The 12,009-nt window shown below is 35.3% G+C and overlaps 1 protein-coding gene across 2 annotated transcripts in view; it reads right to left on the bottom strand.

Annotated features, from left to right (window-relative positions):
• Positions 1-3,651, bottom strand: part of LOC145681224 (nuclear pore complex protein Nup98-Nup96-like) — a 149,165-nt gene extending 145,514 nt beyond the window's left edge. For both annotated transcript variants that reach the window (XM_081752766.1, XM_081752767.1), the window contains exon 1: positions 3,498-3,651. The gene's annotated coding sequence lies outside the window, so the exon portion shown is untranslated. The remainder of the gene's footprint in view (positions 1-3,497) is intronic.
• Between the last annotated feature and the right edge of the window lie 8,358 nt (positions 3,652-12,009).

Raw genomic sequence — 12,009 nt, 5'->3', positions numbered from 1 at the left:
CGTCACAAGTGGTGGGTAATGACCCAGGGCCTCACGCTTTTGGAGGCCACACAAAGCCAAAGAACCTAAATACAATTTGACACTGACTTGTTTACAGAAAACATTACCTAATGGTGGCTTAAAACAAACTTATTATATATTCGTGCAATACTACGCCACTAACATAGGCGACAGGCAGAGATATTACTTAAACATTGCAATAATGAAAGCAAACAAATCTTTCATTTGTTTAATACTAATAACATCGTTGAGATTAATTTTGAAATATCATTACTATTATTAGCTATTTGGAAAAAAAAAAAAAAAAAAGGCGTTACAAACTTTTTTTGCCCAGGGATCCGCGAATATTTCTCGCCAAGGTCATCGTAAGAATTTATTACGGCGCTAGCTGTATGTTGCCATACTAAATTGGAATTAATTTATTTATAATAAACAGCGTTCGAAAAATGCTTCTGTCCAACGCAAGTGCAATATTATGTTGCAGTGTACCATTTCTGTAAACCTCTAAGATTTTACTATGATTTGACTGCCGACTTATTTTGTTTTCCTTTTTGGTTCTTTGCCGGAAACAGGAGATATCTGGGGTAGATAAGACATGAAGCAGTGGTTAAAAGGAATGTTCAAGGTGGTGAGGTCAATGCATGCACACCGCAGATCTCGGTGAACTAGAAACACCTGACAACTCCTCGTCATACTTTTCGCGGAAACATTCGAAATTTTAGTACGATCAATCGGTTCACACAATTGTCATATTGTGACGGAGGTGAAACTACACAAGTGATTAAATGGAACGGGCCGTGTGATAGATATCTGCATAGATATCTCATTCTCATCAGTGCCTGTAATTGGTATCGAGTTATGTTTTATGTACTCGGTATGTGTACTTAGAAGAACAAACGAAAGTTAGCATTTTACATTCTGGTTCAAATCCAAGGTTCGTCTATTAGTAGTAAGAACTACTGTTCCGCGAACTACAGATTATAAATCAATGTTACTGGCGAAAAGCCTAATTATCCAATTGTCCATCAATTACCAGTTATCCGACTAAATTTATCAAATTCCCTCTAAACACAGTACCGTATTAAATAATACTGCACAACATTATTAAATTAATAATGTACTGAGTAATACTCTCAAGTTCTCGTATATTACACACGACATTCAATCAAACAAATATGCGTGGATGCTATTTTACTAGGGACACAGATTACTGAAAGATATTCTGTAGTTGGTAACCTTGCTGGAAAGGGGTTTTGATGTTAGTTTCACTTGTGGTCACGACCCGCTCACCGCTCTGTCGACCTATAATTCCATGTAATAGGATAGCACGTACAAATCTCCAGAGCCTATCAATTTGGAGGGATATTTACAATCTGCGTGCAATTATTCGGGCATGCAATTATGTAATAACAGCACGAATGTTTTAGGGAATCGTTTAAAACAAGAAAATCGTAAGCAAAATGTTTTATCAATTTGACGGACTTCTTATCTGCACGCCTAACCTAAACAACCAAAATTAAAATTTACAGATGACAACAAATCTAACCTAAACTTAATGAATGTAGGCAAGCGAACATGGCAAATGCAGGATTTTAAAAATCTTTCTTTAGTTTTAGGGGGCAGACGGCAACTAAAAATCTTTTAAAGGCTAACAATTTTCCTTTTGCCCGTTTTGTGTAAGTGGAAAGAGATAATCAAATGTAACTTACCACAATAATAAATAATGTTATTCTACATTCGAAAATACGAATCGGAAGATTAATCAGTGTTGCCATCCATAGAAATAACAATAACACCAAAGTTTGAATTACCCAAAAACCTAGGTTAAGGCAGCGATTAGAGAAATGAACTCAACGGTAACTTGATGGCTTATCATGTTATCTTGGTTACTTGTTAATTACATTTTAAATAATATTTGCATTTATTTTGTAATAATTTACATAAATTATTACAAAACAAATAAGCTATTACAAATTAAATACAAATATTATTTAAATTAACAAGGAACCAAGATAACATGATAAGCCATCAATTACCGTTGAGTTCATTTCTCTAACCACTGCTTTAACCTAGATTTTGGGGTAATTCAAATTTTGGCCATATTGTTATTTCTATGGATAGCAACACTGATTATTTTTCCTATTTGTATTTTCGGGTGTAGAATAACATTATTTATTATTGTGGTAAGTTACATTTAATTATCTCTTTCCACTTACGAAAAACGGACAAAAATGGTTAGCCTTTGAAAGATTTTTAGTTACCGTCTGCCCCTTTAACATTCCACGATCATGCCCTTGAGGCTACGGGAACAGCATAATTAAGGCACGTGAATGATAATGGAAGATTCGGCGGAGTAAGTATATGGGAACAAACAGGAGTACTCTGATAAAACCCACGGTCACAATGTGGCGGACACCTCGTTTCCTTCCACTCTCCCATTCTACCAATTCTTCCATCATCATTCACTTGCTTTAATCGTAGTCACTTTTAACCTAAAGGGCATAACGTAGGGCAAGTTCCTAGAACACACGTCCCCTTTCTATCTACCTGTAATAGAGAGAGAAAACAACCTGCCCTGCGGGGCTCTAACCCACGTTTACTCGCTAACGCTCGCTTGGCAATACTATGCGAATGATATATTAAACTTTTGGTACAGAAAGAAAGCAACCAAGCTACTGACCTATACGGGGGGACCTGTTTTCTATATCCTTTCCAAACATAGGGCATTGGATTAAACCGAGATTTCATTTCATACACGGTTTTTAAGTTACGTACTGCATACGTTCCTTTGTCGCATCAAACACATTAACAGAATGATACTAACACCGGGATAGCAAATTTTAAAAAATAATAAAATAAAGCATATGACGCACAAAATTTTCTACACCTATACTGAGAAACGTAGTAAGATATATTTTATTGGATGTCATTATTTATTGGATAGGTTCTATTAATTTTCCTAGAGCTAAAAAAAAAAAGTCACTAAAACGTTGTAATTAACTATTATTCAGTAAAACTCTTCGACGTTATGATTAACTATTACTTAGTAAAACTCGTAACATATTAATTTAAATCCCCTTTATTCCATTATCTGGCTCTAGAAACAATCATCAAACTGAAAATTTGTGCTAGGCAGAGATTTGAAGGTATCATGCTCTCCGTGTGTGGTTTGATGTACACAACAGAAATTGCGCCACAATCCAATAACGACTTCCACGAAGTAAACAAGAAGATAATAACAAAATTTACTACAGCAATATTTAAGTACCCTGCTTTGTTTCGCTTTCTGACTATCCTCTAATTCATTGAGTTTATATATGGTATACTTAACAAACGACCTAAAAAGAAAATTGAAAAAAATATTTCACTATTTTAGCGATACAAACAAGTCGTTTTTATAACAACACTCAGTCAACAAGTAAAGTAAGTTCTCAGATTAGAATCATTGTGAAATTACATGAACTACTAACAACATGCTTTCGTTATTCCAGACTTACCTCCTATATGCACAAAATTTTGTTCAATGCACTTTCACAATAGTTACTGTTCACAATACAACTTGAACAACTTACGCCATCTCCCCATGCTATATGGCGAATGGCGCAGACAAGTAATCAGCGAATAAGCGCTCTCCAGGAAAACAGAGTATTGGAATCTAATAGTTTGTTTCTGATTTTCAACGTTAGAGGCGTTCCTAAATAACAAAATTTCGAAAGATGTAGGAAAAATCGGAGTAAAACATAATAAATGCTAATGTGGGAGTCATTTCAATAATATTGCAGTGCATGACAGTACTTCTAAGACATATTTTTGAGTAAATGATTTTCAGACTGATTAAAATATATTCCTACGGGAATAGAAAAATGACCGATGTGTGTAGCAAGATTGCCTTGGGGAAGGACAGATAAGCCAAACCAAAACTTCAGCTATATAAACTGCAGTTTCTATTTTGTTTACATGATTTAGAAACTACGTATTTATTTGTTTTTTTTTAGATATAACATCCAAATTCAATTTACACTGGGATTATTAAACAACGACAACATTAATTAGAAGAAAGGGAATTGTCATAACCTGTATTTAAGGTGTGTCATCCCAATCCCAATATTCACTTAAGGCGGCAGACTACTAAATATTTTTGAAAAACTAATAATTTTTCTTTTGCCCGTTTTTCGTAAGTGGAAAAAGGTAATAAAATGTAACTTACCACAATAATAGATAATGTTATTCTACACCCGAAAATATGAATCGGAAGAATTTTCAGTGTTGCCATCCATAGAAATTACAGTGTGACCAGAATTTGAATTACTCAAAAATCTAGGTAAAGGCAGCGACTAAAAAAATGAACTCAACGGTAATTGATGACTTATAATGCTGTCTAGCTTTCTTGTTTACTACTTTTTCAATAATATTTCTGTTTATTTTATAAAACTTACATAAATTATTACAAAATAAATTATTACAAAATAAATAGAAACGTTATTTAAGAAGTAGTAAACAAGGAACATAGACAGCATGATATGTCATCAAATACCGTTGAGTTCATTTTTCTGGTCGCTGCCTTTACCTAGATTTTTGAGTAATTCAAATTCTGGTCACACTGTAATTTCTATGGATGGCAACACTGAAAATTCTTCCGATTCATATTTTCGGGTGTAGAATAACATTATCTATTATTGTGGTAAGTTACATTTTATTACCTTTTTCCACTTACGAAAAACGGGCAAAAGAAAAATTATTAGTTTTTCAAAAATATTTAGTAGTCCCCTTAATAAAACTGAGGGAAAACCTATCAAGATGACTGAACACTGAATTTGAATCCGGGGGTTCCAATTAAGAATCAAGATATTAAACACTAGCCTCTCACGATTGTATTATTATCATATTATTATTAACCTTTCTATTACTATAATAGAAATATAATACAAATCTTTCAGTTTAACGTCCCGCCATTATGTCTATTTGGCTAAGAGAGACGGATGAGTAAGTTAAGTGAACAATTTATGTAAAAATTGATGCAGTTTGAAAGTGGGAGGAAAACTGGAGTACTCCGAGAAAACCCACGGATACGATGTTGTCTATCACAAACTTACTTGGCCGGAGATCGAACCAGCTTACTTGGGATTCCATTTAATAGAAATAACCACTGAGCCATCGTCCAACCAGAAATATAATATTTACAAGTATTTAAAATGTGGTATGGTAATAGACGGTGTAAACAAAAAATCTAAAAACACTTCATACAGGACACGTACGTTTGGCCCTCCACTGTACAACACGTGTTGGGGTTATCGATCGTTTTCTTTTCTGTCTTTCTTTCTTTCTTTTTTTGTTTTCAATGTGTCATGTGGACCTTCCTCTTCCGTCAGCAGTAACCAGTTCACCTGTGAGTGTCGTGGTGTGAAAGTGTTGCGATAAAATGGGCGACCTGACAGGCTTCCAAAGAGGTATGATCGTTGGTGCTCATCTGGTTGGAGCTTCAGTGGCAACAGTGGCAAACATTGTGGAGGTATCGAAAGGCACTGTGTCCAATGTCACGAGGGCATACACAATTCATGGGCAAACGACGTCTGCAAAGCACAACAGTGGTCGAAAGGCAATCCTGTCAGATAGGGACTGGAGGGCATTAAAACGGACTGTAGCAGTTAAAACGAAGACCACTGGAATGAAATTACGTCTGAACTCAATTCCGGCCTACAGAACCCGGTTTCATCGAAAACAGTGCGACGGGAACTTCATAAAATGAAAATTTATGGCAGGCCGCCATCGCCAAACCCCTGGTCACAGTAGTAAATGCCAAGAGGCGTATCCAGTGATGCAAGGACCACAAGGCGTGGACTCATGAGCAGTGGAAACACGTAATGTGGTCCGATGAATTGACCTTCACCTTGTTTCCAACAACCGGTCGTGTTTACGTATGGAGAACACTGTCGCAGGCCTATGATACAGACCGTCTGCTCCCAACTGTAAAGCATGGAGGTGGTTCTGTTACAGTATGGGCAGTGATATCGTGGTTTTCTGCAGGTCCCATCATAGCTCTGCATAGAATAATGAATGCTAAGGCGTATGAGGCCATTTTGGGCGACCAGGTTTTACCTGTGTCCCAAATATTGTTCCCTGATATGGATGGCATCTAACAAGATGATTTGGTACCCTGTCACGTTGCAAAAACGGTGAAATCATGGTATGAGGAGCATGACCAAGAGCTATCACACCTCCCCTGGGTCCCACAATCACCAGATCTGAACATCATTTAGCCATTATGGTCTGAGTTAGAAAGGCGTGTTCGGTCTCATTACCCTCCACCAGCATCTCTTAAGGAACTGGAGCATGTCTTGGAGGAACAATGGTACAAAATTCCACATACCATGATTCAGGAGCTGTATACGTCCATTCCACGTCGGATCCAAGTTGTTTTGGACGCAAAAGGAGGCCCGACACCATACTAGGTATCATTTTCAAACTTTTGCAAACGTTTTAGATTTTTTGTCTACCCTGTATATAGGGCCAGAGTATGTACGGCTGTAAGTTTGGTTGGCTGTTCTGGTTGCCTTTTATAAGTAAAAAATTGCCCCCAAAAATAATATTTTGTCGGGGATTTTAAACCTATTTTATTCCCTTTCGCAGGGCCGGATTAAGTCACTCAGAAGCCCTAAGCGCTTTAAAGATTTCAGTCCCTCATAAATATAATTTAAAATATAAATAACAACAAATCAACAAAACTCGACCATTTTATTTAGATTAGGTTGTCGAAAATGCATTGAGCCTTTTGAGGTAAAAATTGAAAATCTATTAATTGTGATTTGAAAATAACATTATAAAGCAATATAATGAAATATTTTGTTTGATTTATCTTTGCCATTTTTCCACCAACATCATAATCTTGTCGCTATAGAACTTTCGTGATTCTTAGTGAAGAAATTCTCACAAGTGGTTCTCGCAAGAATCTCTTTAAATTTACTTACCACCCTCCAGATAGTTCTGCAGAGACCGAAACAAATGAAAATGTGACAGTTCCAGGTCCTGGCTATACGATGGATGCGTTAAAATCTTTCAGCTAAGTTTTCTTAATTTCCCACGGTTGTTAAAGATGTATCGATGTAACGTTGTCAGCGTGCTATACGACACTTTTTCTGTTGACCAATCCCGACCGTTTCTTTTGAGTTGCTAAGTACAATGATCCTAATTGTCGGCAGCACAGATCTGAATTTATATTTTTTTCCGGTGACATTAGAATTGCAGCGGAGCACACTTAACGAAGGACAATGCACCACACCCTACCAACCCCATCAAACAATGACCTTACACTATCAGTCGTAACTACAATACTAGGGCTCAAAAATTTTTCAAACAAAAAAAAAAGGGTTTGAAACAACGATCGAAAAAAATTAAATAAAACTTCTGATAAATTTTAAACAAAGATTTGAAAGTGATCGGCCAATCAGATTGAGCCAAGAATAACTTTCCACCAATGATCTTAAATAATGATTTGTAACTAAAGTTCAAAGCGTGAAATTGTTACATATGAAATTGCTACCTATCAGGTTTCAAGTCCTAAATATTTACACCAATGACTTACAAGGTGAGAGCAGACTTTGGTAAATGAACTTCGGGGCCATTTTTTTGCAAGGTAATAGCGCATATTTAAAGTGTTCATATTACAAACTGGAAGAACGCAATGGCCTAATATAGCGGAGAAAAGGTGTCTTAAAGTTTTCGACTCGCCGCATATATCGTACGATGCGCGAAGTTATCAAGTGACGGCGTGGCAGAGTCAATAGCGTCTGTGACTCACGTACAAAGGTTTCCGGGCTCGATCCCTGCCGGAGTCAACTTTTTTATTTGCTTCAACCAATAAAGTAGTCATTTGTAGCTACAAGTAAAATGTTAATTCATCATATGTTTATAATAAATTAAAACAATAGAAATGTTCAAATCAGTTGTAAAATCTTTCAATGTTCCATGTTAACTAGCAATAAAATGTAATTATTTCGTAAATATTGATATCAAGAGTTTATTATGGTTATCACAATCGTCTAAAAATGTTCTTAACGCTTCGTGTCTACATCTGTTGACAGTGTGCCAATTACTAGCTCAAATGGCATGGAGGATGAGGGGGACGTATCCCCTCCAATCTTGGAACTGGGGGACTGTATTCCACAATAATCCGATTTGAAATATGTTTTGGGGGAGAAATGTGATGATTTGTGTCTGATTACCACAAAGGAAAGTGAGACGAAATTGATATCCCCCAAGAATAAGCCTCAAATCTTCCCCCTTCCAATGTTGAAGACAATTCTGCTCCCGTGATCTTTCACAGCATTGTTTTTCAACTTCATAAATATTTTGAACATCACTTAAAAAAGTATGGGAACGGTCTTGCCCCACTTCCCCCAATGTTGAAGACAGATTTGCGCCGCTGATTACAAGGAAAATAATGGGAAAATCTCTCTTGGTTATAGTAACATCCAGTGTTACCAAAGGGGATTTCCTTCTCATCACCCTTGTAATTGTCACACTGTCAACAGATATAGACACGAAGGGTCAAGAACATTCTTATATAACGACTGTGGTAACCATAATATAACTTGTGATATCAATATATTTACGAAATAGATTACAGTTTGTTGCTAGTTAACATGGAACATGGAAAGATTTTACAACTGATTTGAACATTTCTATTGTTTTAATTCATTATAAACATATGGTGAGTTGACATTTTACTTGTAGCTACAAATGACTACTTTATTGGTTGAAGCAAAAAACAAAAAAAGTCGACGCCAGTGAGAAACGACTCCGGAACCCTTTGTAGGTGAGTCACAGACGCTACTGACTCTGCCACGCCATCACTTGATAACTATGCGCATCGTATGATATATGTAGCAGGTCGAAAACTTTTCTCCACTATATTAGGGCATTGCGCTCTCCCAGTTTGCACATTTATGAACATTTTAAATGTGCATTATCACCTGGCAGAAAATGGACCTTAAATTCATTTACCAAAGTCAGACCCGGGTTCGATTTCCGGCGGGAGTTCATGTGGTTCGGATTCCACGTTAATCAGTAGGTCCACGTCTCATATAGCCTCGCTGCTGAAAGGGACGCTAAACTAAAATCAACTCAACTCAACTCATTTACCAAAGTCTGCTTTCTCCTTGTTAGACTATGAGTCATATCCAATGTCATATCCAATGAAACAAAATTAGACCCCGTATTTGTTCATATAATCGTATGTTATAATGAAACCACGCATTAGAAGCTGTATTAGATCAAAAACTGCCGAAATTTTAATTATTGGCATTTTTTTACTAATAGAAGAAAACAACATAGACCATCCAAATCTACAGAATTATATTTTATGCTAGAGATAATTTACAAATACGTAGTTTGGATAATTTCCAAAATTTAAGAGCAGGCCAATATAGACCTTTCAAAATTTGAAAGAAATCTATCATCATTCTCATGCCCCATTCAAGAGAAGAAAAATGTACTCATACATATGATCATATCTTGGAATAAAATATCATATTAGTGAAACTTCGGTAATACATTCAAAATGTCGCCTCATGCTAAGTAAAATTTCCAGCCGTGTTGGTAACGTATAGTTAAGGTATTTTAAAAATAATTCAAGAATACTTTATGAACCAAACAACATTACAGAAGTATGTATCTGCGTCCTAGGGAACATTAACCTAATTTTATTATTTAATAATTAACAAATTTAAGGTGGGCGAACACACGCTCTTATAAAATTTAATAACGGTCATGTAGGTACCAGTGTTCAATGATGGAAAATTGATTCATATAACCTATCATGCAATAAATTCTCATCAAAGAAAACAAATTATTTCAACAACCGACCACTAGATGACCACAGGACAATACAAATATTTTGGCAAGTTTTACTTATAGACTCGGTCGAAAAAGTGTAAAATACATTTCCAGGCCAGCCACCCTGAATGAGGTTTTCCTGGGTTTCCTTCATTCACACCACGCAAATGCCGAAATGGTACCTAACTTCTACGTCCCAGGCCGCTTCTTTCTTTCCCCAATCCTTTCTTTCTTCCCTTAGTGTGGTCGCCAATGGGCGTCATCGCTCAAACTTGACGGGCTAAATGACCATAGATGCCGAAAGCCCAGAAATCTAAGTCCTAACTCCTAAAATTTACAAAGTTATTTATTCAAGTTCTGGAGAACATTTATCAAATTTTATTTTTTGATTCCCAAATTTAAGGGGGTAGATTAACGCATTCCTTCTACATGCTGGGAGTAGAGGATGAATATGTCCTATGAATAAGATGTTCCTCTCTTATCAAAGGCTGTAGAAAATGGCGGTGGTTCAAACTCATTAATCGTACATTAATCAACAGCCTTTGTGCGGAAAATACTTGGATATATCAGAAGTTTTATAATCAGTCATGTGAACTGGGAATTAGATCACACGCTCAATCATCTTCAATTCCGCGAGTTTACTGAAGAGATTGGACAAAATGTCTTACCATGTTATATTGCAGTACGCTGGCTTTGCTGCGAAAAGTTCTAACGCGATTTTTTTGAGCTCCGAATAATAATCGAAATTTTCTTTAAATGAAAAGAATTGCCATCTTGCTGAGTTCCACAACAATGAGTGATAATGGAAGTTAGCATTTTATACCGGTTTACCTAAACGTACGAATGACCTGAATTTAAAATTACAAGAAAACCAGCTTTTTGCCTGGTTTATTACACACATTAAGTCCTTTCCATAAATAATGCTTTTGTTTCAATCCAAATTGAAAAAAGTTTCAAGCATTTTAATACATGCTGAACATTCAGTCAACAAAATGAGATTCCATTTCCAGTAGATATTGGAATGAATCTTTGTGTGATTTTAAAATAAATTTTGACTCTCGTTTTTCAGATTTTGATTCAACTGAAAACATCAAGATTTTTTAAAGGATTATTTTAACGACGACATAGAAGCCCTTGCCCGAGAACTTCAAAGGGAAATAATTGATCTGCAGTCTGTCGGTATTTTTAAAGATTTTTTTTACATTCATCATTGCTGGAAATTTATAAGAGTCTTCCACTTACACAGCTTATTTAGTTGTATAAATTCGCTCGTGCAATTCTTTTCAGTTTCGGAATTGCTTAACCGTGTAAAAAAAAATGCATTCTCCAAAATAAAATATACAAAAAATATTTACAGATCCAAGTTAACTGACGATCATTTGAAGTCGCTGCTGGTAATTTCCAATAATAAACTTGATCCACAACTACAAACAAGTATAAGTGAAATGTTACAGCACCATTAATCTCATTAATTATAATGTTTAATTCCATTATGCGAATTATCTATGTATGTCTCTTATTGTAAGTTTCTTTTACAATAAATCACACATCGTTAATTACAGCTAAAATGTTGAATTTGATTATTTCAATTTGTTTTAAAATATTTATTTATTTACTTTACATTTAAAATTTAACAATGAAATATTGTTATAGCCCAAGGCCTCATTCAAATATATATTTATTAACCGTCTTCTTCTACATCATCTTCGTATTATTATTATTATTATTATTATTATTATTATTATTATTATTATTATTATTATTATTATTATTATTATTATTATTATTATTATTATTATTAATGTTAATTGAATTAATGTTTATCCCGAATAGTTCATAAATTGCCTACAATAGGAAGATCTCTTCTAATTCTTTTCCGGTTGGCAAAGTTTCCAAGATGGCTGACACATTTCCTGTCTGAATTGCTATACTAATCTGTTGAATGAGAGATGGTCTAGCTCGGGTATCTCCCGATTTTAACGGTATGTGTTGGCCAACTTCATTGATAAAATTAAACCCCTCTTTGCCCCATGAACCACTTGATTCAATTGCTATTGTAACCAAAAAATATTTGTCCAATAGATTATTATTTGATTATTTATGTCAGTTCTTGTGTTTTTTTACGTTGTCGTATAAAAACACCTGATTATCATTTTATATGATCCAGTCAATACATTT

Source organism: Thermobia domestica, chromosome 3 (genome assembly GCF_964235325.1).
Source record: "Thermobia domestica chromosome 3, izTheDome1.hap1.1, whole genome shotgun sequence".
In the NCBI taxonomy this organism is placed as follows: Eukaryota; Metazoa; Arthropoda; class Insecta; order Zygentoma; family Lepismatidae; genus Thermobia; species Thermobia domestica.
This window is presented reverse-complemented; position numbering and strand designations above follow the sequence as displayed.